We start from the raw sequence: 287 nt of genomic DNA, 5'->3' as shown, positions 1-287 counted from the left end.
AGGAGAAAGCAGCCTTGATCAGAAGCCATTTTTCACTGTTCTTCAATGCTTCGCTAAATCATGAAAGAAGAAGAGGAAGAATGAGACATTTTTTCCCCTAAGCGCCCGGAACATGTGGTGAAAAGGGCAGCGGCCTTTGGTAGACCTGTCTCTGCCTTCGACTGTCTCCGCACACGTTTGTCTGCTCGAGGCAAGACTCGTGTAGAAATACCGTTTTCTCTGTGAATGTGAGATAACTTTCTAATTGTCAAAGACTCTTTTTCCAGATCACTTGCACACTCCAGCGA

This window comes from Penaeus monodon, chromosome 22, assembly GCF_015228065.2.
Source record: "Penaeus monodon isolate SGIC_2016 chromosome 22, NSTDA_Pmon_1, whole genome shotgun sequence".
Lineage (NCBI taxonomy): Eukaryota > Metazoa > Arthropoda > Malacostraca > Decapoda > Penaeidae > Penaeus > Penaeus monodon.
The sequence above is the reverse complement of the archived record's forward strand: the minus strand, read 5'-3'. Positions refer to the sequence as shown.